The sequence below is a fragment of the Gouania willdenowi genome, unplaced genomic scaffold, assembly GCF_900634775.1.
Source record: "Gouania willdenowi unplaced genomic scaffold, fGouWil2.1 scaffold_55_arrow_ctg1, whole genome shotgun sequence".
In the NCBI taxonomy this organism is placed as follows: Eukaryota; Metazoa; Chordata; class Actinopteri; order Blenniiformes; family Gobiesocidae; genus Gouania; species Gouania willdenowi.
In genome coordinates, this window is record NW_021145219.1 from 96,176 (window position 1) to 123,236 (window position 27,061).

Here is a 27,061-nt window from a genome sequence, read left to right on the forward strand (position 1 = left end):
AACAGCATATACAAAAACTGTTACATAATAGTATAATAGTGTAAATCATCAGATTTTCAGCCCTGCAGCATCGAATTGAATGGATGTTTATGTATTATTTGAAGCTTCATTATTTTCTGAGTGCTTGATAAAGTCGTATAGTATTTAAATTATGAAGAAATCCTTGGAAAACTGGTTCTGAGACAGAATAAATAAAATATTAATAAGAAATATTATATCTCTGTCCTCTTTCTGTAAGTCAAAAGAACCAAATAACATGCTTGGCAAGATGGATTTGTGTGTACCAGCAGCAAGCAAGTAATATCCATCCATCTTCATACCCACTTATTCCCGTTTTATCAGGGTCGCGGGGGTCTGCCGGTGCCAATCTCCGGCTCTCATAGGGCGCTGGGCGGGGGTACACCCTGGACAGGGCGTCAGTCCATCACAAGGCAACACAGACAGACAACCACTCACTCATTCATTCATTCCTATGGGCAATTTAGATACCCTAATCAACCTTACAGTCATAATTTTGGATTGTAGGAGAAAGCCGGAGAACCCGGAGGAAACCCACGCAGCACGGGGAGAACATGCAAACTCCACACAGAAAGGACCCCAGGGCTTGAACCCAGGACCTTCTTGCTGTGAGTCGGACGTGCTAACCACTAAGCCACTTTTTTTTTTTTTTTTTTTTTTTTTTTTTTTTTTTTATTATTCAGTATATTTTATCTTTTTGTGTGTTGTTGGTATTTTTTTTTTTTTTTGCAGGAGTGCAGGTAGGGGGAGGTGGGGGTTATACGTGGCCGAGTCCATGGATGTTGGCAGTCCGTATGGCCCAGGGGAAAAAGCAGTTTGACAGCCTGGGGTAGGCAGGGTGTGAGGGGTCTCAAGTGATGGCCTTCTTTCTTTTGGGGTGGTGTTAATGACCCTCTGCACCTACTTCCTGTACCCCATCTAAAACAAATCTTAAAGTGCACCGATGGGTGCATAGGAATAAAATCAGGTTTATTAAATTAAATTAATTTTCACCACTATTTGTGCAGGTTTTCTTCAGTGTCTGGTAGGTTTATTCAAAAGTTTTACAATTAACTTAACTTTTTGTTTAAAGTTTAATTGTGTAATTTAGTGTATTTGAAGCAAGCTTACTCATTCTATGTATACAAATTTGACATAAACTTCATGATTAGGGTTAAACCTTTATTTGCTCAGTAAATCAAGCATCAACCAAAAAACATCAATCTAGTCGTCGCACTGGCAGAGCATGGCCACACCCCGCTTGACCCAGTGTTGGGGGGGCTGATCGGTGGGCAGCTTCATGGACAGGATGAAGTTGGTGGAGTGACCGGTGGTGGAGAGCGTTCCCTTCCTCTCGCTCGTCTTGTAGAGTGGACACTCGTAGAGGTTCTGAGGAGCCTCAGTGACGGTGTTTTTGTCAACTGTGTGGACGAGAAAGTGATTAAAACATGCATTTTAGGGATTCATTAAGTTTGAAATATTTAAACTCCTGCAGTGGACAGGGCAGAAAGTTGTGACACTTACAGGGTTTCAGCCAGATGATTGGTATAGTGTCGAAGAGAACTTTGGGATCCTGCTCAGCGAGAACTCCACTGGAAAGGAAAAGAAAAGTGACAAAGAAGTAGTTAATCATCCGGGATTGCAAATGGCAGTGTTGGCAAAGAAATGATGCAATCATAACAATCTTCAAGAAAAAAATAAATTAATATTTGGGTTTGAAAGGTATTTTGATCTGATCTGATGTCAGATAATCTTCCACATTGGAAAATGGTAACTAAACACAAAAAACACTTTTTTCCTACAGAAATCAAATGTATTTGTAAAAAAAAAAAAAAAAAGGTACATATTTTATGACTAGTTAAAAAGTGGCTGGTAAAATAGGAACATGATGATTTCATATATAAAATATTTCAGAAGTGAAAATGCAAATCTACCTTTCTCTGTCCCACTTTGCTCCATCCAGAAACAAGCCTTTGATGTAAACACCGTCTTCAGGTGGTGTATCCGAGTCATCGATAGGGAGAACCTGGTACAGACAACCAAAACACACAGGTCAACACACACTATTCTCAGGCCTGCAACAACAATATATTTGCATGACACAGAATGTCTCTGACCTCAAACTCAAAGCTGAGCCGATCGATGGCAATATGGTGCATCCTGGCGAAGTTCTGCATGTCTCCAGTTAGAAAGGCTTGAGTGAAGAAAAATCCAGGCAGCCAAAAGACTGCAGGTTTACCGTTGTCGTACCAATCCTGTACACACACACACACACACACACACAGTAAAAGATAATGATAAACAAAGATGCACTGGTTCAATTGCAGGAGAAATGCATATCATCAAAAAAACCTTACTTGTAAAAACTTGAGCCTCGCGAGAAAGTCGTTGATGTAACTGCCCAAGGGCTTGAGGCTTGGGTAGGAGCGTTTGGCCCACGTCTCTGGGACTTTTCCCACCAACAAACTACCTGCAACTGCCTCCAACACTGCGTCCATCACCACAAGACCCTTGACAGCCTTCTGCAGGTTTTGGAGACTCAAACGAATCGTGCTGCTCAACCTGGGAGAACAAAAAAACAGCAAATGAGTTGCACTGAATGGATGATGAAGTGTTGTTTGACCAGTTGTTTTGCAAAGGATTTATACATACACGTTGTAGCGCTCCATCTCTTGGACAAGAATTGTGTTCATACTTTCTTCGTATTGAACAGGGTATTTCTCGAGTGCTGCGTCGAGTCAAAATCATCTGGAAGCTGTAGGAAAGAGCAAGCAAATGTTATTTTTTAGACAATTGTTCTGAATGGATTTGGCTTTAAACACCTGCCATCCAACACCAAACTAAGAGTGAAGCCTTAAACGTGTTTAAAATATTTACAATAAGAGCTGAGGCTATTGGGGTTTTTTTTTTTTTTACCTTTGAAAGGATGTCTTTTGAGATTTCCACAGGGTGTTGTCACTCCCCAGAGCTTGAACCCATTTTAGATCCTCCACCCTGGGTGAGTAGCAGTGAATCAAACAGCAGCTTTGTTTGCTGAAGATCTTTGAAAATGTCACATTTTCATGCATTCCAAACACCTCTGGATGCTGGATATCCGGCAGATTCTAGAACAAAAGCAATAGGGAGGTGGTTTAAGTATCAGTCTAATGGAGGATTTGTGCTAAATTGTAATGTTACACATTTGCCTGCATGAGAGTTTGTACCTCAATAAAGGCAACGTAGTCATCGTAGGAAGCCTTTGGAGGAACAACATAGTGACCACTTGCTGAGAAACTGTAGTCGGAGGATTCGATGATTTCCTTGTTGTAGAAGCCAGCTAAGATGGTCATCAATAGGCGTCTGTCCCAGTCATCCACCACACGGCCACCATAGTTGCACTCTCGAGGGGTACCTCTTTATATTCACTGACAAACATCTGAAATGACATAAATACAGTGAACTTATATTCCTGTGAACAAGAACACACAAAAAAACAAGCACTTTTTTTTCTCCAAATCTTACCTGAAGCTGTCTGATGCTGATGTGAAGGTCAGACTCATTAAATCCGTAAGCAATGTTCCAGCCCAGGGGACCAAATTTCTTCCTCTCCTGAACAAGAGCGTGGAAGAAACACAGCCCGTACAGGAGCTTCTCCCAAATCTGGTAAAGAAACGCCAGTCAGTAAAAAATCCACACATCACACATATCTATATAACACATTCACTACATCCTGTGGAATGAACTCATAGATGGCTTTTATTTATGACTCACCACTTCCTTTTCGGAACAGCTACTGAAGAAGCTTGGGTCAGAGATAGGATCGGATTGATAAGACTGGAGCAGGTTGAGTCGTAGTCCTGTTGGAGGCTCATTTGTCATTTTCACCGAATTCTGCAGTATGGCCACTGGAAACTGCTTCAATAAGAAAAGAAAAAAAGAAACGTGTCACAATAACAGTGTCAAACTCAAGGATTGGGGGCCAAATCTGGCCCCTTTTGCAGGGGTGTCAAACTCATTTTAGTTCAGGGGCCAAATAAGGAGCAGTTTATCTTAAGTGAGTCATAGATTTTAGGTGACAAAATGAGCAATTTAATCATAATTGTGCTCTAGCTTGCACTTCCATGTATAAATAAATTACAAAATATGTATGGCACTGATGATATCAAATTAATAAGTGACAAACAGTCCCTGCAGGAACTTCACTTTCAATTAATTTTTGGGATTTTGTGGCCAATTTCTATGTAATTCTGGGACATTTTGTGGAATAATTTTAAGAAAGATGCAGAATTTTGGAAGCATTGAGAATTGTTTTTACAATTTGAGATGAAAAGTGACTGCTATCATGTGATATAAAGCATGGGGAAAATGTGAGTCCTGCTAGTTTCACTAAATGTTTTGTATTATTTTGAAGATAACTGGCTGTTGAAAAAACTTTTACATTTCTGCGATTTTTTTCTCAAATTATTTAGCAAAGTTTCCCCAAATTAAACTAAAATTGGTCAAAATAATCAAATAAATTTAAAGTGTAGATCCTGCTGGGATTGATATCTGTGACTTATTGCTTACATACTGTACATACATACTGTATATGTCTTTTAAACATGGAAGTGTAAACTCAGGCACAATAAATTTGAAATTGCTCGTTTTCACCGCTAAAAAGAATGCAATTCTGCAAAAACCTTGTCTCAAACCAATCAGAGATGGTTATTATGAGACACAAATGTAATTATGAAATGTTACACATGAGTGAATTATACTGTGTCTGACCTTGGCTGAGGGGTAGCTTGTGAGCCAGAGTCGGAAGTCTTTGTGACGTGTCCGGACTCAGCTCCTCACATATTTTCTCCAGGGTACCCATCCATGAAACGGCAAGATGACAATTCTGTAGGCACACCCATGTCCCTTTCTGCTTGGCATTGGAAATCATCTCAGCAGCAATGGGCCCCTGTCCCTGACCCAAAGAGATGGACTGGAACTTGGAACCACCCATGTCTTTGTCATTGGCAAATTTGATCAGGTCTGTAAGAATAAAAAAAGTTATATTTTCTGTTTTTCTTATGGATTTCATTATTTGTTCTACTTGTACTACTAAAGATGGTAGGACTTACTGGCCATGGGATCAGCACCAGGAGAGAGCACAAACACAAGAGGGATGGTACAGTCGGAATCCAAATAACTCTTGCTCAGGTCAAAGGGAGGAGGCTGGACAAACTTCTGGCCCAGATTATTCTTCACGTATTCCGTCACAGTTGGTACTATTTTATCAGGTCGGAGACAACGGACAATGATCATCTTTTGCAAGTCACTGAGTTGTTCATTCCAAGGTGACGGAGGAGCAATGGTCCAAGGCTCTTTGCTATTATAAATAGGCATGAACTCTCCAGGAGCATTGACGAAAGCTTCCCTGTAACAAAAAAAACAATAATAAATAAACTATTTTGCACAAAGCAAATTAAAATAAGGATGAAAACAGCTTTATTGTATAGGTAGGTTACCCTAATCCTTGTAACCCTGGCAGTTCACTGGCTCTGCAAATTTCATCCCAGCTCTTGTCTTGCAACCAACTGGGATCAGGGTTCGGAACAGTGTTCTCTAGGCCGACACCTCCAGTAAGCAAGAACATAAATTCTGAGTATTCGATTGACTCCGTTGCCCTAGAAAAAAGAAAAGAAACCACCATGTAATTCACAATTTTCATACAGCCACATCTATTAAAAAACAAGTTGCTTGTAAGGTGGATTCAGGTTCATTTCAGTATGAGGATGGTATTGATGGTCACAGGGTCAATACTTACAAAAGCAGGTTACTGCAGAGGAGGAACGAGAAGAGGAGTTTGTCCTTTTCAAACAGGGAACGACAGACATTGCTGTACAGGTTGTAGGTGAAGTGGGTATTGAGGGACTTGAGCCTCTTCTCGAGATCTTTGCTCTTGGGACTGTTTAAAAAAAACAAAAACAGCGTCAGATGAACAGAATCTTACCTAAACAACATTTAGCTGGTTATGACTGACCAGTATACAGCTCTTTCTATTGCAGGACAGACTTTACAACAATCATTTTCCTATTTTGTTTCAGAAAGGCAATTGATCAGAAGGGTTTCTGATCACCCATAGACAGTGTGCTTCTAATCTATGAAATGTATCTTATATACGATGGAGTATTTCTATACATCTGTTACTACTACATTGACGACAATTCAGGTGAGATGACACACTTTGCTAATGGTTAGTTTAAAATTTTCTCAATGAATGGTACGTCATGGAAGATTCCATTAAAATTTTTACCACAACAGTAATTTCATCTGCTCTACTCAGCTGGAAAAACAAAAGAATAAACATTTAGAAAAAAAAAACTCACCTGTCTTGTATAGAGTTGATGAAGAGGTTGACAAACCAGGTCAGCGAGTACTGGTACATGGGATCTATGTTTGTCAGCTCAGCAATGGTGAAGAACAGAATGGAAGAATGCTTTGCAATAGCTCTGTAACCCTCACGAGACTCGGCAATCTTAATCTCTGTTTTCTCCGCAATCTAGAAAATGAAAAACACGATGAGCTCAGGCTAACCAATAAACAACAACAAATACAAATACAAATAATCTGCTTCTGATTCTGACCTCTTGCTTCTTGGATATGTCATTAGACATGCTCTTTGCAGAGTCTAAAATCTGGATGGCACTCTCATCTTCCAGGATATTTCCCTCTGAGGACTGCAGAGTCTTCAGGATCTTGTCCTCTATTTCTTTAAGTTGCCTCTTATTAGTGGCTGACTGAACAATTAGAGCATTTCTTTCTTCCTCCAGCTCCGGTCTATAGAAGAAATCAAGTAGAATCAGATTTGTTTCAAGTACTTTTTGCAATTCTGGTTTCTTGAGTGCTACCCAGGGATGGGAGTAACGGTTACTTTAAAAAAAAAAGTAATCTGGTACAATTACAAGTTACCTGATAAAAAAAATTGGAATCAGTAACTTACTCTAAGTACCACTATATTAAAGTAATGTAACTGATTACTTTTGGATTACTTCAACACCGAACATGCAAAATAAAGACACAAAAGGATAAAATACGTGTAACCTGCTCACTGTATTATTTTAGACAAATATAAAAACACCTTTTACAGTCACACTACATTAAAGGAAATTTTTTAATTTAACACAGACTGAGAGAGCCCACAGTAGTTTAAATAAGTAAGATTATCAATCCATTTACTTGTTAGTTATGAACAATTCAGTTGAATCATTGACCTAAACCACAGACCGCTTAACAGAGGAAATCAATTAAAATATGACAATATTTATATTTAGCACGGACATTCCCACAATGCACATTATAAAATTAAATAATAAAATGTTTAACCTGACCCCACTCATACATTAAATAATGTTGTACAGGCCTATAACTGACTGAGCTGCTGGAAGAGAGTCACATTAAACATGTTATCTAATTAAAACATGCACTGTATGTCTGATGCACTGATGTATATTCCGTTTGCTTTGAAAATGTAATCCCCAAAGTAATCCCTGTTTTGATAAAAAATACCTGTAATCTGATTACACGTTTTTTAATATACTGTAACGGATTACAGTAACATGTTTTTTGTATCCGGATTACGTAACGCCGTAACTTGTAATCCGTTACTCCCCAAGCCTAGCGCTACCGTACCTTTCTTTGGCAACCACAATTCCAAGCAGCTGGTCCTCCAAGCCCTCTGGGGTAATCATGAAATTAAGCAGGGATACTTTCGTGGCCACTTCAGGTAGATAGTGAGGGTTTCGGAGCTTTGTGGTGACGTAGAACCGAAAGCCACTGGAGTACTCAATCACGCTCTCCCCGAGTTTGATGCACTCCACACCACCTGATAATAATAATAACAATATTTAGTACATTTTATTCATAATCACTTTTCACTTAAAACAAGTTTCAAAGTGCGACAGAAGAAAAAAAAAAAAAATCTTAGGTTGAAAACATTCACTGTACCTTGCTTGAATATTTGTTTAAGTAAGAGTGGCTCCAGAGAAGGGTCCAGTTATTCTTCAACATCTTCCAGCAGCAAGGGTGTTCCAAACTGAATGCAGTTTTCTAGAGTTCTCATGCAGTTTGGATCTGACAACTTAACTACATTGAGGTCGTGGTCCTTCTCTGAATTTTTCACCCATTTGTTTGCTTGACCCTGTGGGTCAATCATCAAGGGCCTACAAGAAAGAAAAAACATCAAAATGTGGCTCACCCTTTGAATGGACCATTCTTTAAGAAGATTAGAGCAACTCATTAGTGGGATTGTCAACTCACCATCGACGGGAATTACTGACAATGACCGCGTTGTCAATAGAGAACGAGTCACTGGGAAGGCCAGCAATGTTCCAAGCGCTGATCTTAATTGGATCGCCAAGGGTCTTGCTGAGAGAGAAGTCTTCTGATGTTGGAATATCCTTGGACTGGAAATACGAATGATGTTAGAAAATTAAGAGAAAAACTGAAGAGGGTGGGACTTACTTTGCAGAGTTTGGTCCATGAATTGAAGCATTCTTGTCGGAACCCGACTGTGAAAGCTCCCAAGTAGTCAATGACACCGGCAGATATCAAAACATCTCCAGTCAAGTTATCATACGTGCTCTGGAGATCAACTGCTGCCTTGGACCATCTAAACACATATTTCAATGCCGTCAGTGATTATGTTATTATTTTTTGTTAAATATTAAAAGCCAGTCTTCAGGCTTATTTCTTACCTGGTCTTCTCTCCACCAAGACCACTGAGTAGCGTTTCAGATCTACTGAGTTTCTTGTCACACATTTCTTTCTGGTCTTCAAGCTCCTTCTTCTTGTCTGTTTTCTCTTTCAAGGTTTGCTCAAGGACAGCGAAGCTATCTTCAACTTCTTGCAACTCTTTTCTTTTCTCATTCAGCAGTGTCATAGTAGCACCCAGGGACTCTTGTGCTTCAGCGAGTATGGCCTTCTTTGGAGCTACAACCTATTTTAGAAAGGGCACAGAACCAATTTAAATCCCAAGTCTGCATTCTGTTATGACAATTCTTTGTAAAATATATGATAACCAACCTTTGCCACTCTGTCATACTGCTCCATTGCTACAATCCATTTCCAGATGCCCTTTACAGCTGAAGAACATTTTGCTGCGTTCTTGGAGATAGATTCTTTCTTTGAAATGAACCTGGCACAAATTTCTTTCATCACAGACTCCTGCAATTCCAAAAAGTAATCAGTAAGGAAAAGTTGCAAGTGCTTTAAAAAAGGACACGCCAAATTCTTCAAAACTTACGGGAATCTTGTCCTTGTCAAATTCTTTCAGGTCTCGTAAAAAGTTCATATCATTTAGGAGCCTTTTGCTGGGACCCCAGTAGTCAGCAACCTAGAATTTAAGAAAGAAAATATTTTACTAAGATGTCAGTATCATCTAACTATAGAAAGAACATGGGTAAAATTATTATTCAAAATACCACTCCGTCTGCGGTTTGCATCCTTTCCGGCTTGATTTGTTTCATCACACACACAGCCTCCATCACCAGCTTCACACCATCAGGGGGATTTTTCATCGCTTTCAGGATTGTGATATCAGAGGGCTAAAATCAAAGATATATTTAATGATTCAAATGCTCTGACTACAAAATTCAACAATTGTTGGAAAAATTCAATGTGCTGCTTAGTGGGTACTTGCCTTCAAAGTGTCTAATGCAGCCAGAGCAGACTCAAATGCAGGGATGGCTTCAGCCAAGTCACCCTCACACTCATCTTTTAAAGCCTGGGCTTCATTGGCTTTTTTAGTGGCTTTCTCCTCATCAGCGCCCACGACCTTACACTTAGCCTCCACTATCTTAGACTCCCCTCTAATTTCCTGGAGTATTACAAAAAGCATACATTAACATAATTGTTTTTTTTAATTCAATGGCATGTTATAGTTAAAATAAAATGAGCGCATGAAAAATATTTACCTCCATACTTATGGAGGTTTCCTCATCAGCCACTTTCAGTTGCGGCTTTAGTTCTTCCAGCTCTACCTGCATCTTTCCAACCTACAAAAATACATAATTACTGTAAAATGAACACCAAAAAAAAAACCATACAAATAAATGTCAGTCATAAAATGCGTGTTTCAATACCTGTCCTGCTGCAAAATCGAGCTTTTCCAGGCCGTTGGTATATCTTTTTTTGGCATTCATCACCATTTCTCTTCTCTCTGTGAGCAGTTTACGGAAAACCGCAATCAGCTCCAGGTAGGATGTAGGTGTCACGTAATTATGACGACCCAGTTCAGCAAGGTATCTGAAATAAAAACAACATTAATTAAAGAGATTGCATATAGGCTTAATCTTAACAGTCTTCACTCAAATCCTGTGACTCCAAAAAGGATGTTGCGACTTGTTCGAGAGCTTCTTCTGGCCAAGGCTGTCACGGAGCAGAAATTAAGAGGAGAGAGAGTGTTATAATTTAAAATCAAAGATTTATCATCAATATTTTGGAAACAAAGAAAGCTGAAAAGTAACTTGCTCATGTGATATTTTCACATTCAAGCAATAGCTTAAAGTGTACATAATAAAAAAAATCTCAGAAGATCAATACACAATCTCACCTGGAACCAGTCGATAGTACAACAGTTAATGAGAGAAGGAAACTGACGCAAGCGGACTCGGAAAGCGTCTCCAATTGGACTGAATGCCACAACAATGTGGAGATTCTCTCTGCAGCGCGCCACAAAGAAGGCAAACACAGCCAAGTTGCTCAAGTCCAAATTCTTATTATCGCCCTGTGCAGCGGGGCGTACAGCCTAAAGAGAGATACAGAAAGCATTGTGTTATGTGCAAAGAATACACAATGTGTAAAAGAGATATTCCAATGACACATCTGATAACCAACCTCAATGATCTCTTGTTTCTCATCAAGAGCAAACAAATTGGGCACTTCACCAGTGTTCAACAAACTGTTCACATCTTCGAGGAAAGCTTCATCTTTGATCTGAGTGTCAGTGATCAAGAACACCATCTTTTCTCCTTTGACTCCAGCGTTTTTCAACAACATCTGTAATTTAGGATAAAGTAAGCACATTAAGACTTTATGATGGAGTGTCTTAAATTGTAGTTAGTTGACCAATTTTACATTTGGCCATTCCCATCTAATATTACCAAAATTATACTACAAATAAAATCAATTACTTTGAGAAAATTAAGAAAAAACTAAATTTGATTGATTTCTGTTTGTAGACTAAAAACAACACAAAAAGTGGGTGTCAAAAACAACTTGTACAAAAAAAAAACATACACACAAACAATTCATTGGAATTAAAGGTTTTTTTAGCTCACCTTAAGATCATCTCGCCATTCAGTCATGCCGTAGCTTTTTGAGATTTCCGGCTGAAACAAGTTCATATTGGCCATGGATGTGGCTAGACGTGTGATGGACTGGCGACCACTGCCTCCCACTCCCACAAGCAGGGCATTGCCTCCAGGCTGCTTCAACACACGGCTGATACGAGACAAGTGCTCCAGGACGTAGCTATGTAACGCAGAATAAATGAGTAAATACATTAGATTGAAAAGAAACACAGAAATATTTACATTTACAAAAACAACCAAAAAACAACCCATGTTGAAGTTTTTTTTCCTTAATTTCTTAAAAGTTTCAGTAACTCTTTACTTGAAGTTTTATACATAAAGGCTGACATTACACTGTCATTATTATGACATGACATTAGCATGAATAAGGTGTCATAAAGGATGTCTTTAAGTGTTGTTTGTTACCCATACCCTAACCCTAGCCCAAACCTTAACCTTAACCTTAACCCTAAGCCTAAGGTGTCATAATTTAACACTTAATGACAGCCTACATGACACCTTATTCATGCTAATGACAGCGTATTGTTGGCCTTATGTAAGAAACTTCAAATAAAGTGTTACGAAAGTTTCCAAGTTTGTGTTTTTTTGAGTAATAACAGTACCAACTGTTGTAAAAGGTGATGATCGACTCACCGAAAGATGACGAGGTCCATTTCAGTCTTGTGCATCCCATTATATTCTACCAGGCACTTTTCAACAACATCTTTCAAGGTGTCCAGGGATTCCACCTCAGTGTACAAGCGGAGATCGCCTTCCAGGTCTGGGTTTATGTAGTCTCCAAACATAAGTTGTTTCATGTCGTCCTCGACCAACTATTATTACAAAAAAAAGGTTAATTGCACAAATCTAAAAAGGAAAATCCCTGCAAACTTATGGTAAGAATACTGAAACTTCAACTTACTGTAGGGCCAGTTTTCAAGTCACTGAAGACCTGCTCAAAGGACACCTGGAAGTGGTCATCGAGGATGCTGTTCATCTGCTTGTAAAGCCATTCTTGATCCTCTTTATCTACCAGACGATCATAATACACAAACAGCCATGATACAAACAGCCGTATCATGGTATTTTTGTTTTCCACGGATTCCTTCTTCAGCAGCAGGCAGCCTTGGATTACTCGAGAGAAGTCTCGCAAGTTGAAAGTGTAGTGTGATTTGGCCGGAGTTGGAAGCAAATGCAGCATCGCTTTCTTATACACCTTGTGAGCAAAAATACTTACAATCAACATACGTAATGTGGAGAAGAGTGTACAGGCTTTTTACAAGCATTGCAGTTCATAATAATGATACTCTTTATATTAAGTACACACTCCAGTACAGTAGGTGGTGATATATGGGGTGCCGATTGTAAAGTTGTGCATGCCAAAATGAACAGCAACTTTTTGCAACATTTATCAAGAAACCATGTTTAAAAAATGTATGTGATTTTTTATTTTTACATTACTTATGACCAGATTTACAGCAATACTTCTTAATACTTAATAATTCAATCTAAATCTAAATGAAAAATTAAATCTAAATGTCAAATGTTAAACCTAACTGTTACCTGTAAATGTTAAATCTAAATCTCAATGTTCAATCTAAATGTCAGGGGTGAAACTAAATATTTAGCTAATATGCAAATTCACCAGAATGAGCTTTTATGTTGGTACTTCCGGTAAATTTGCCTATTAGCTAAATATTTACTTTATCTCGTGACATTTAGATTTAACATTTAAATTCAACATTTAGATTTAGATTTATCATTTAACATGAATATTAAGATTCAATATTTAACATTGCACTACTTTACAATTGGAACCCCACAGCGATATGCACCTATTCATATCGTGGTTGCAACACGCCAATAAATAAGAAAGAGAAGATAATGATACTCACTTCCATTGTAGCAGACACAATTTGGTTGCCAAGGATGCAGGATTCAGAAGAGAATTCGTGGTTTTCCAGATAGGTTGACACAATGGTGTATCATCACTGAAAGCGTTGACGCTAAACATGTTAAAATGTTGCAGGAAGAGAATTGTCACAGCATTCCTTCCACTACCCGGGGGTCCCATAGCAGCAATGAGCTGTAGGTCAATGAGGGAGATCGCAGACGTATCCTTTAGGTCATACCTGTAAAAAGAATAATAGAAAAACAATATGGATTAAACACACATACAAGAAGGTTTAACATAAACTTTAGTGTGGTTTCTATTATGTGGTCTGCTATTAAAGTACCAGTTTCCATGGTCGATGAACTGCCGAAGTAGTTCCACAGGTGGCTGTGCACCAAAAGTGTCAATGGCAGGCATGTTCATGTCATCTATAAAGAGGAGGCATTTCTTCCCAACGGGCGGACCGAACACTCCCTTCCTTCTCTTATCCAGCCTGGACAATATGGTGAACTGTAAAATAAAGCAAATATTTATTAAGTAACATTGTCAAAAATGTGTTCTATAAATTCATTCCAAATTATTTGGAATGAAAATGCTTTGACTTTATACTAAAAATACATGGACATTTTGTGTTGTACAAAAAGTATTAATAGATAACATTATAATTGTAATCACGTAATTGATAATTAAATACAAGTAAGATGTAAATATAATTGCAATTGTATTTGAAAAAATATGTTGTTGTAATCATAATTGAGTTCAGATAATTGACTTTGTAATTGTAGTTGTTATGGAAATTCTATAAAAACTGTCAGGGCCAGTGCATAAAAAAATAGAAAAATTTAGATTTTTTTTATCTGAGATAAGGCTATAATAAACCCCTAAACATAGTGCAAATATGTTGAGCGCAATTAAACTGGTGAAAAAATCCAGTCAGGCATGAAAAAATACCAAAAATGTTTTTTTAAAAAAACACCCACATTTTGGAGGCAAAGGAATTTTTTTCTTTTTTAATTTTGGAATTTTTCCTGAGATAAGGCTATCATAAGACCCTAAAAACATTTTATGGGATTATTAATTAAAGGCTCAGTAATTGTGATTGAACTTTAGTAATTGAGAATGTAATTGTAATAAAAAAAATGTAATTGACCCCAACCCTGGTAGATAAAGGAGTTGATATATGAGAAGGAAAATATAGGGAGAAAGGAGAAAATTTGAAAATTTAAAATTACCAACACAGCAAATAATCTTAAAACTACAAAAAGACATGCTCACCTGTGTTTGATTTTCACTCGTCCGAGCGGAGAAGTTCATAAAGAAGGGAAGGTACTGATCTTCATCCAGGTTGTTCATCAGTTTGTCTTTCACATACACTGACTTTCCAGTACCAGTCGGACCAACAAACAACGCAGGCCTGAGCAGTGGAAAGACACACAGGATTGGATTAAATGTTAACATTCTGGTGGGTCACAAAACACATGCAACAATACCATATGGAAATGTTAGTCTCTTTATATTTGTGTTGATAAATACTCACACTCCGTAACTGATACAAAGGTCCATCATGTACGTGTAAAGCACTGTATCAATGGTTGGAACAATCGTATCTTGCACTTTGGTGTTTTTGTTCCATTGGGTATTTTTGATGGCAGTATCCCAGTGAAGCCATCTTCCCTTTCCTTTAAACTGTGGAAGACAAAATAATAATTGTTTTTACAAAAATCTTAACAAGTGAACTTGTGTGTGTGTTTTTTTTTAAAATTATGACAGTACCTCATAAAAGTAGTCATACACCAGACCACTCTGTTCTATCGGGCAGTCCCATTTTTTGATCTTTTCTGGAATGGGATGTCCAGTATTTTGTCCTGAAAGCAACGTTCTGAAGAACTCACTGAACTTCTTTCTGCTGTTTGAGTCACAGCAGCCGCCTACGGACCATATCAAGCCAAACGCAAAAGCGGCCTAGACATTGAAAAAGGGACAAAACAAAGAAAAAAAATGCATTAATGGAAATTAAATGTTTTGGCTTATAAAAACAGTTCAAATGAGGCTGCCTTACCATAATCCATGTGCGGATATTTTTCTTTTCTGGATGTCCCTTCAAAGGTTCAATGAGAACCATTTCAAACAGGCGACAAAGGGACACTGCTGTGTTACTGTCAGTTGTAGAAACCACTTCCTGTGAAATAAACCATCACAAAGTTACTGAAGTCATCTTGTAATTAGAGCAGGGCGGTATATCGAGATTCAAGATATATCGCGTTTTCTATTTTGGCAATACAGGAAATTACAATATCGCTTATATCAATATATATATATATATATATATATATATATATATATATATAGTTTTTTGGTAATAAAGGTGCCTGTGTGGCATTTTGCATTAGCAAATTTAACCCTGAATTGTCTTTCAGTTCAGACTTGAATGTGAGAAATGTGCCGTACATACCATGCAGTTTTTGCGCAGCATGTTGAGTGAAGGTGGCAGGAGCCAGTTGAAGAGTTCCATCAGCAGATCACGGTGCTCCACGCTCTGAAGAATCTTAGGAAGTGTGTTCATAGAAGAACGCACCAAAGGCTTCCAGCCCAACTCGGAAGGTTCCATAAAGATCATACCGCACCGGCTGACAATAGTAGGCTTTAATGGGAAGGAAAAACAAAAACAACAAATTCTAATAAATCTGAATCTTCTACAGCTCTACAGAGACTAAATGTTAATTATGACATGGTTGAGCTATAGAGCAAAGAATATCAACTGCAAAGATGAAACTCACCGAAGCCTGGGACAGATCCATGGTCCCAAAAATCATACTCATCTGACTGGACATCTGAATGATCTTGCCGCTCATCAAGCACAGCTGTAGAAGAATAGAAACCCACAATGATTCTGATTCAACTTCATGAAAAAGAAAAACTGGACAACTACTGATAACTGTTTGTGTGAATTGTGTACCTTTTTATTATCGTCCAGTACGGTGTTCATGCTCTCAATCCAAAGTGTATCCATTGGACCATCGAATACAACCCATTTGCAGTCCGTTGTGTGAGATGATGCAAACTCACGAAAGGTGTTGGCCACGACTCCATCAGTCCACTGAATATAAAAATGGAGGAAACATTTTATTTCACAGTAATCAGGCAAATATTTGATGCATCTTCATCAACATACGCTAAAGACAATGAAAAGCATGGCTTTACCTCATGGGATACCATGTCAAACTGTCCAAAGAGCTGCCCCATGGTGACGGCCTTTGGATTTAACGTCCTGAAAATAACCTTCTCTTCCTGACCATGGTTTTCCTTCATACGAGTCAGAGTTTCAGCCAGAATATGAAGGACTTTGGTCTTTCCAGAAAAGGGTTCTCCGACCAACATGAAGCTGAAATATTACACAGAGATGCAGACACTTAATAGATACACTCAACACGAGCAGACTTAAAGAGATTCAATATGTGTCATTAAAATAAATCATACCCATGTCTGACTTTCATCATCTCGTAGGACTGGATGATCTTTTTGAAGAAATACTCTGTTGGCTCGAGGTTGTCATCTTTACAACACTCTGTTGCAGTGGTCAAAAGCAGCTGTAAGGAAGAGAAACAAGGTCTATCTGTGAGCGACGCTGGATTAAATCAACTTTACACAAATCATATTAATAGTGTGAGGCAACTTTTTTCAGGAAATGTACTTAGATCTCTTGACATGTCAGGAGATAATGTAATTTTCCTGAAAAAAAGTTGTCTGGATAAATGGAACCTTAAAATATTAATTTTAAAAAGAAGACAAAGTGAATTTGCTGGAAAAAAAGTAAAATAGCAAGTAATGCAACAATGATTCTGACCTTATATTCAGCCTTAGGCAGCTCGATATCAGGAAACAAGTCACTGATGATGACATTGAAGAGCGGGATGTCATGGGAGAGAAACTTCGGCTCATTGACATCTGTAATGGATCTCAGAATCTGGAAGGTTTATAAAATAATGTCAATACAATAACCACAGATAAATACTTTATCATCAATACATGGATCATTAGTAGAACACCCTTTATGGTTGTCAAACTCAATTTAGTTCAGGGGCCAAATACAGGCCAGTTTGATCTCAAGTGGGCAGCAGATTATAGGCAAGGAAAATTATGCCCTACTTTATACTTCCATGCATAATCAATATGGAATTTATGAATGTATGTATCAGTCCCTGCAGGGTCTTTACTTAAAGTTTTATTTAACTTGAAGACCATTTTGTGGAATTATTTGAAGAAAATGTGCAGGATTTGGGAAAAATTGGGAGTTCTTTTAACAATTTGTGATTAAAAATGACGGCCACCGTGGGATATAAGCACAGGAAAACTGTGAGCCCTGCAAATACTGTGACATTTTGTTGAATTTGTGTATTTGGAGGGGTTGGGATATTAACAACTAAATTAGGACATTGAATTATTCAACGTTTTCTCTATCCTCTAAAAGGTCAGATTTGGCCCCTGGGTCTTGAGTTTAACACGTGCTTGAAATCCATCTATGTGAGAACTTACCAATGTATCTTCAACATCGTCTGGAAACTGGAGCTTGAGGTTTCCGGCAGCCACCAACACGGCTTTGACAGCCCTCATGCCGTAATCATAATGGAACTGAGAGGAAAGCTGCTCGGAGCACAGTCTGTAAGTCATCACGATCTTCTTTGAGAGCGATTTGGCGTGGAGAAAGCCGCACGAATACAGCCAAATCTCGGCGATCAGTGCATAGTTAGGGACCATCATAGCCATAGTACGAAACAACACCTGAACAGAATCATGAACAAAAAAAAATGAAATTACCCAAAAACTGATGACATTGAAAAGATTTGCATTACATGCAACACAAACCAAACATTATATACAGTTATATAGCAAATGTCTATTACTGTGTACAAATACCTTCAGATTGTCAGGCAGTTCTGAACGTCCTGCGTAGCCAGGATTCATTGTGATGGACACAAAACAGTTAGGGTTGAGTTTTAGCTCAGTTCCTTCAAAGTTACAAGTTTCCAGGTGTAGCCCAATGGCGTTCTGTAAGCAGAGAACCTGCTGTGCCATTACAGACAGCACCTCAAGCTCAATACGGTTAAACTCATCAAAGCAAGCCCATGCACCGGATGCAGCCAAACCCTTGAAAAACTGAAAAAGATCAGAACATGAATCATTATTTCCATACATTTTGGCATTGTAACATTAAATACACAACAGTTTCAAGGATGAATTGTTACCTTTCCCATGGCAACATGATCCAATCCATCTGAACAGTTGAAAACCACACATTGTACAGCAAGAGCTTTTGCTAAATCTTTTGTAGTTTCAGTCTTTCCCGTTCCGGCTGGACCCTCAGGCGCACCACCCAAATTCAAGTGGAAGGCTCCAATCTAGGACAAAACAGAGGGGAGTGTGTTTTTATTTTACTCAAGAGATTAAACAGCTTCAGGTGATTGTATTTTGTGGAGGATTTTGCCTCTTTTTCCCTTACCAGAGTTCGGTAACATCTGTCAGTCAGAGGTGTGATGACCAGACGTGGTGAGTTTCCCAAATACTCATAGGCATATTTATCATCACAGTTGATCATGCGAACCCGAACATTATTTTCATCATTCCAGTAGTAGCGAAGCTGGGCCAGCCACTGGAAATCTGATTCTTGTGAGACGTCTGTCAAAAATAAACACAAATGTTATTTTTTCTGGATTCCCTCTAATGTTATGATGTATTCACAAAATGAATCTGTCAGCAGAAGGTAGCCTACCGTTTTCGATGAGCTCCATGACTACATCTTTGGCATGGACATCAATTGTGACCAGTGCACCCAAAGTAATTCGGGTCTGCTGGGGCAGTTCACCTCTCACAAGCTCTACAATGTCAGTCAGCTGACTCTGGAGTTTATCAGAGAATTTCTTTAAACCCTGCAATAAACACAAGATGTATCACTCTAAGTTTGCGGAGGCTACTGTGCTCATACAAAGATATTTTTGGTTAACATTAAAACAAAAATGTATTTAATTGCTGCATTCTTCATTCTTAAAGTGTAAGTACATCCCCAGTTTTTTTGCTGATCTGCCACTCGTGGGAAATTCAAAAAATGCCTTGATTATGGGCGTTACTCCTAGAGTGATTAAGACACGCCCAGTTACAGAAGCCCCGACCCCACAGCGTTGCACGGTTCAGCATGGAGCAATCAATCAATGCTCACTGAGGGCTGTCAGAGGAAGAAATCTAGTCCCTCCTCCCATCTTTTTTAGGAGGGGCGGGGCCAATAGTGACACTTAATGACGTCACTGATCTAACCTCAGCCAATAGCTAAATTCAATTGTAAAAGCTGGCGTTCAACCCATAAAGGGCCGTCACTCTGACATTTTACAACTAAAAATGCTACATTTAAATACTTGGACTAAAAGATGAAGAGTGGGATTAGGATCAATAAACTACATTACTTCATACCTAATCATATATATATATATATATATATATATATATATATGTGTGTGTATGTTTTAGGCTGTACTTACACTTTAAGGATAAAGATTTTAAATTCATTTTTTGAGAAAGTTAAGACATAATGAAGCAATGTATCTCAGCTTTTATTACAAAAAAGTCCCTAAAAATCACTTCTATAGGTTTTTAAAAAAAACAGATAACTCATGAGAAGTTAATGAGTACTCACTGTGGGATGATCTTTGATGGCATTATGAACATCTGAAGTCCAGGCAATCTGTGAAGTGCACAGCACCGCCTGCCCAGGCCATTCTTGGACCCACTGGCTCCTTGTATCGTCATTATAGGCCTATGCACACAAAAACAAATAAGATCACTCAGCTGCCACTGAGTAACTAACTTCAGTTGTTATATTATCAATGATATAACTATACTTACAGCATATGACTGCTGTATTTTATGTTTAACAGTGCGAATCATGACATCCTCCACTTCAAGGAGCCACCTCTCCACCGCTCCTTTGGCATCAGCTGTAGAGATTGTTTCTATGAGTGCAATCTCTTCTTGTTCACTGCTATACATGGCCTGAGAAAAAAAACAAAATGTTGTACAGTTAGATTAAGCACATTAAGTGAACACTTTTTAAATGAAAAATAAAGCAAACAAACAAAAGCGCTCGCTCAGCTCAGAGTTTCGAAAACGCTCAATTTCGAATGTGTCAAAAGCTGCAGATCGCATGACAAACACTTGAACATTTGTTGTAGGTTAATGTTGGAACTCTTCTCAAACCAGACTTGACAGCCGTTAATCCACAAACAACAGTAGAAATGATTTTCAAAGATAGTGGACATTCAACAAGGTTTTTTAACTCTCAAATTTGGATCTTGACCAAACTGTATCTCGTGATAGACTTTAGTGGAATGAAGATATCTACAAACTTCAACCTGCTGCCAAATCCACATTCTGGATCGGTCTGTACAAAACTCCATATTTTGATAGAGGTCACAATTTGACATCAATCCACCAAATTTGAAATGAAATCAAAACTTATTTAAACTGTATAGGATTTTTTTTAATTGTAAATGGGCTTTCCAATGTTAATTTCAAAAAATCAAACTCGTTTTTGAAAGTAACAAAAAAACATATCACTTCCTTACCAGGATATCCATAATGGGTTCTTCAAACTTCAGTTTGGCTATGCCTTCAAAGCATTTCTTTAGATGAGGCTGAACACGCTCTGGATCTTTGGTTTGAGACAGAATATCCAGCATTTCATCATTGGACAAGAAGAAGAACCTGGCAAGAAAAAAGAAACAACATTTTAGATCCATCCAAAATTGTACCAACAGTGGGGAGGCAAGAAAAAAAAGTCCACTTTTTTCTTATTATTACCGAGGAAAGATTAGACGTTTCTCCTCTAGATAAGCGTTCAAACCTTTCATGATGACATCAAGGAGTTGGTTGGATTGCTGCAGTTTTTCTAGAAGTCCAGGCAGGGAGGTTGCTCAGAGAACCTGTAATCACAAACACTTTGGTGACTCGTAATTTATCCAAAAATACAAAAACAAAAGTGACAAGATATAAACCTGTCCCCCCATGCTACACCTGTCCAAAGAGACTGGCATGACTTATCAGTCTTAGTTTTTTGCAGTCTAATTGCAGAATGGCACTTTTTGCATTCTAAATATATTAACATTATACTTTTAGTCTTTTTCCCCTTTCCAAAATATTGTATTTCATCCCACCCTAATATTAATTGATACATTGCCTTTTTATGCCCACGTGGTTTCTTCCACACAGTGTGCCATAACTTCCTTCCAGTTTTTGTCGACAGTTTGGAAAAGTTGTCCCTCTTTTGGAATTTGCTGTATGATGTCCTCGGAGGAGAAGATAGGCTCAAGGTAAAGCCACAGGGACTGCACCCCCAACCACTCATCAAGGATTTCCTGGATAAGAAGTAGACACTTCTCCCAACTCTAAGATCACAAAACAAAACAATACAAATATTCAACACTTCACACAAGTGGAAAAGCCAAACTGGAATGTACATTGAATATTTAATCAAGAGGTAAGCAAAGGAATTTAAAGTCTAACCTTGATATCAGTTACATATGGGGACCCCCTCATTGTCTGAGTCTTAACAATCTGGTCGTCTAACGTTGTTTGAATGTCATCAGTGGATGTCAAGATGAACACCCCTGTCTCTCTATGAGGTTGAAGATTGAAAGAAATATCATCCCAAAGACCAATCATAGTCTTAATGGCCTTCTCCAGTGAAAATTCCTGTTAAGAAACATTGATAAATTAGACATGCAACATTATAAAAACTGCACATCACAACCAGTAATGATTAAAAGAGCATGTAGTTATTCTCACCTTGTTAGCAGCAGTACTACCTGGCTCAAACATCTCCAGATAATGAGTCAACTTTTGTCCAGAGACTTTTGTGAGTGTTGTATCTTCACTAGGAGTGAGGTCATAGCCCACCACATCTGACATCTGTTTCCAGTGATGAGCCCTGAGTGCTTTGTTACATAAGATGGACACTAATGGTATGTGATCCTGTTGACAAAAACAAATGTTAGGGTTTTTTTTTTTTCTCACATCAACAATACACATTTTTCATGAATTGAAAAGTTTCCTCAATCAGTTAATTTTTAAGTTCAAATACCTGGAAATCATGCATTTGCTCCATTACAGTCATGCACATATTTAGTGCAGGACTCTCCAGTGGACTTGGATCTTCCCCTTCAGCAAGTTCCCTATCTTTCTCCTTTGATTTCTGCTGAAAAAACTTCTGTAATTTGAAGACTTCCCGAAGAAATTCCTCCAAGTTTGCCTTAATGACGGTCCCATCCAGGCTCAAAAATGGATCATTCATCCAACTGTACACAGAGAAGATGAGAAAAATATCAGCATTTGTAGAATTTAAAAAAGAAAATGTGTTTGAAACTGAATACAGACTTGGTGTGGTTGGTTTGCCATTTCTGGGCAAATATGAACAGCTTCGTGTAAGGACTGCTGCTTTCTTTGATAACTTCAACTTCTGGGTAAGTAGTGAGTTCCCACTGAAAGTATTCCTCGTCTTCATTAATGGAATCGATAGTCTCTTCAACATCTGTGAGAACTTTCTGGACTTTTCTGACCTCTTTAACATACTGAAAAAAAAACAACAACACAACAACGATTTATTATACTTGCTACTTATGAACAAATTACTTTAAATATTCTCTTACAAAACCAGGGATTTTTCTCCCAACATAGCAATGATAACTATCTATAGATATTGTGAAATCAATGCATCATGTATCATTGAGAAACAAAATAAGCTCAACCAGCCAGTCACACTGTACCTCATCCATGGCATCCACTTCAGAATAAAGTGAAAACTCCTTGATCTTGACACGTATTTTCTCCAGCTTCTCGTTTACATTTTCCCTTTTAGCTCTGACCTCAGCTTCTAGGGTCTCCTTGGCCAACTGCATAACCTAGAAAAGAGAAAAGCCGGCTCAGATTACTCTGTCGAGAACAAACTTTTCAAACTCCTTTCAGACAAAAAAGCCAAAGAGCCTTACCATTTCGCTCCGTTCAAACACCTGACAAATTTTCTCCCGCACGAGAAAAACTTTGACGTTAAGCTTCACATCGTCTTCTTCAAAATGATGGACCTTCAGAAGGAAGGTGTATCTGTTCCAGGATTCCTAGAAAATCACAATGTTATACTCAAACCTCATTCACTTGACACATTTTAAATCTCTTGCAATGAACATTTGTTCTTATTACCTTTATTTTTTCATCAAGCTCTTTAGTTGTGTTTGTCCTAGCCGATTGTATGTATTCAACCAACAGACCCAGGTCCTTGGTGTTCTCTGGTCCTTTTACAGCATTTTCGTTTTAAATTCTGAGAGTATCCTATACAGATAAAAAAAAAAAATAGGGATTAGAAATCAAATTCAAAATGTTTAAAAAGTACCACAAGTAAAGTATTTATAACCAACTTACTGTAGAATCGCATCTCTGTGCATGCTGACCAGTTTCTTGACAAGTTTGTCAACATAGGTTTTGACTTTTTTGACAAGTCCATTTTTCAGATCTTCACAGCTCAAATTAACCATGATAAAGCTAGTGTTTGATGGTATATTTGTTATCTCCAGTGATGAAGCCTGGAACTCTTTTAAAAGCTTTTAAAAAGAAGAATCCCAAAGTTAGTATAAGGTAGTTTACACTGAAAAAATAACAAATGCAGGTTGGTATCAGGAGGACATACTTTACCGTTGTATACTCATCAAAAGAGTGCTCCTCTTCCGTCAACGTCTGTATTCGAGCTTGTGCTGTTCCATCAACAAGCATGGTGTACTTCTCCACTAAAAACACAAAAACCCCAAAGATTACAAACTTTTACTAATGAACGGAAAGAATCAATTCCGCATGATGGATAACAACATGACAATATCAATGTAGGTAATATCAAACCTCACCAAAAGTGTGGAGGTGTTTCTCCGGCTCTGCAAGGTTTTCCCGCACAGCTGTCGTTATGGTGAACTTAGCCCACTGGAGAAACACATCACTCAACTTTGCATCAACAAATACATCTGGGTTTTCTGCCAACCACGCCTGAATGGTTTGTACATTCTGTGGATAAATGTAAGAGCTGTCACACAAATGAACATCAAAAGAAATGTACAATAAAGGCAGGATTCAAACTCACCTGTAGGGTGTTGGTTATGGAATTAAGGATTTCCAAAATGGAATCTTCCAAAAATTTGTAACGTCGGCTTGAGATCCATCTTTTCGTTCTCAAATGTTAAAGCCATGTTGAAGTTTGGCAAGCAGCTTTTGTTGTCTGAATGGAACATACTCACAAACTTCCTTACACTCCTCTCAAGCAAAGCCTTCAACTAAACATAAACAAAAACACAAACATATATCACATGATGTTTAGCTTTATCACCTTCGATGTAAATGGTAAAAATATTAAATATAATTTAGCTACAGTGAGCCTCTAAATAATTAAATATATTCAATGAAAACACTTGGAGCCAAGCTCCAATTCTCCTCTTTACCAGATATTGTCAGTTATCTGAATCAGTGATTCTGATCATGGTACCATGATCAATCACACTTTCAAGGCTTGGAATAAATGCATATCCCCATTAATAACTATAAAGTCCAAATGTACAAGAAATTCTTTTTTTTTTTTTTAAATTACAATGAAATGCGCAAGTCGAATAATTGAGAATCCAACTTGACAACTGAGTAATTTTCCATAAAGATCGGTCAGTTGTTAGCATAAGAGACGCTAACAGGAAGCTAACACAAGAGGAAGGTTATGTTTTTAGTGTTATTTAATAAAGGCTCAGTAATTGTAATTAATTGTAATTTAACATTAGTACTTGAGAATGTAATTGTATTTGACTTTCACGGGAGAAATTATCATTGTAATTTCAATTGTAATTGGAAAAAAATGTCAGTCACCGTAATTGTAGTTGAGTTGTAATTGAACATGGATCATTAACGACGTAATTGTAATTAAAAAAATGTAATTTACCCTAACCCTGGCGGAGGTTATGATGAAATTTACTAAAACCAGCCTATGATGTCACTATTAAAGAGGCAAAATGTATCTAAAGAGAATAAATAAACATTCAAAGAGACAATTTTAAAGTAACCATCTCACCTGAATGGACATCAGTGTAGTAGGACTGGCATAGAAAGAGTCCAGCTTGTTTTTCTCTATTCTCTCCACTGCTTTTTCACTTGTTAACCAGTGCACAATGAGTGGAAACCAGGATTTAATGATGTGATCTTCAGTTCTTTTACATTGGACCTTTGCTTTGTTTTGTAGACTCTTACAGCCCACAGGTTCAGATGATCTGCAATAACCAGAAGTGGAACAAATCAATGCACTAAAAAATTCACAAATCAAAACAACTCCATTATCTGTCAATCGTTTGCCATACTCATACCTGAGGACTGATGGCTCCACTACAACCAACGAAGAGAAAGTCTTGTAGCCATAAGCCAACATCGGCCTTAATTCTGGCCGCAGAATATGTAGATTTCGCTTAATTGATTTGCTGTTTCTCTGTAAATTCTTGTGCCAGGATGTAGAATCAAGCTCTCTGCAAAAAATGAATGAGAAGAAAAAAAAAAAACTCAAAAAAACTTCCATAACTTTCATACAGTACAGTTATTGTGTTAATCATGCACTGTGGAGGCTTACTCTGGATGAGTCTCGATCGGAATATCTACATCCTTAACTATTTGTTTCTCCGAGAACGCAGTATCCACTGGAAAAAATAAAAATTTTACAGGTTAACACCTAAAACCCTTGCACAGAATCATTTATTTATGCATTTATTTTGAGCTAGGCCATAAAGCAAACACACAAAAAAAGGTTGTTTGAACTACAGGAAATATATTCTATGCAAATCATCATCATGAAAAAGAACCATCAAACATAAGGTTACAGTTTACCTGTGTGGTCGACCATGACAATGTAGAAGACCTCGAACACTTCATCGCAGAGATTGGGTATCAGAGAATTCTCTTTAACATTGTCCAGAAGGCGAGCAAAGACTGAATCCAGCCATTCTTTGCCTGTGGCCCGTGGGCCACCTGCCGCACACTTCTCAAGGAACTCATAGTTCATCTAGAAACAAGGAAGAAAAAAACATGTCATGGCGTAAGACAGTGATTCCCAACCAGGGGTACAGGGGCACAGTGCAAAGAATACTCGGAAACATTATTTGCTCAATTTAAAAATAATAGGAAAACATTTTTAGTTATACGAGACGTCGTTGGGCAGTGTTCCTAAAGATGAATACATTTAAAATGTTTTTTTTAAAATACAATTACAATTATATTTACACCCTAACTGTAATTATTATCAATTACATGATTAAAATGATCATTGACCCCAACCCGACCACCCAAAACTGTAGGCAAAATTTGGCAAATATGACTAAATAATACATGTTTAAATGGACTAGATTTAAAGAGTGCTTTTATGACAAAGTAGTTCTAAATTGCTTCACAATATCAGCTCATTCACACAGGATTATTACTGAATATGTAAATAACTGTACAACATTATTAAACAAGCTGGTTTTTTTTTTTTACTTAAATCAGGAATATAGCTGAATATGTAACTAAATTTACAATATTATAAACAATCAATCTTTTATTTGTATAGCACCAAATCATAACCAATGGTATCTCAAGACACTTTACAGTAGGGGCGGTGTGTAGCTCAGTGGGTTGAGCGCCCGCCCCATGTACGGAGGCTGTAGCTCCTCACCTGCAGCGGGTGCAGGCTCGATTCCCGGCCTGGGACACCTTCCTGCATGTCATTCCCTGCTCTCTCTGACCCCTTTCCTGTCAAACAACTGTCATATAAAGGCCACTAGAGCCAAAAAAA

General features: G+C 38.0%; 1 pseudogene; it reads right to left on the reverse strand.

The window, feature by feature from the left end:
• Positions 1-1,165: 1,165 nt before the first annotated feature.
• Positions 1,166-23,436, reverse strand: LOC114460632 (dynein heavy chain 12, axonemal-like; annotated as a pseudogene).
• Positions 23,437-27,061: the final 3,625 nt, after the last annotated feature.